We start from the raw sequence: 211 nt of genomic DNA, 5'->3' as shown, positions 1-211 counted from the left end.
CGTATGTGTATGTACATGTGTAAATACTGTGGTGTCTTCAAACCCCTAAAAATAACACACATTGCCTAAGAAAAAAGATATACCAATAAAGGAAAGAAAAACATTATTGAAAACCGAAAAGCTTTGGTGAACTCGAGCACGAAGAGTCATTTGCTCTGTGGAAAACATGCTTCGAAGAAAATGCCAGTTAATTTCCTCGTTTGGAGGGAGG

This window comes from Penaeus monodon, chromosome 32 (genome assembly GCF_015228065.2).
Source record: "Penaeus monodon isolate SGIC_2016 chromosome 32, NSTDA_Pmon_1, whole genome shotgun sequence".
In the NCBI taxonomy this organism is placed as follows: Eukaryota; Metazoa; Arthropoda; class Malacostraca; order Decapoda; family Penaeidae; genus Penaeus; species Penaeus monodon.
The sequence above is the reverse complement of the archived record's forward strand: the minus strand, read 5'-3'. Positions refer to the sequence as shown.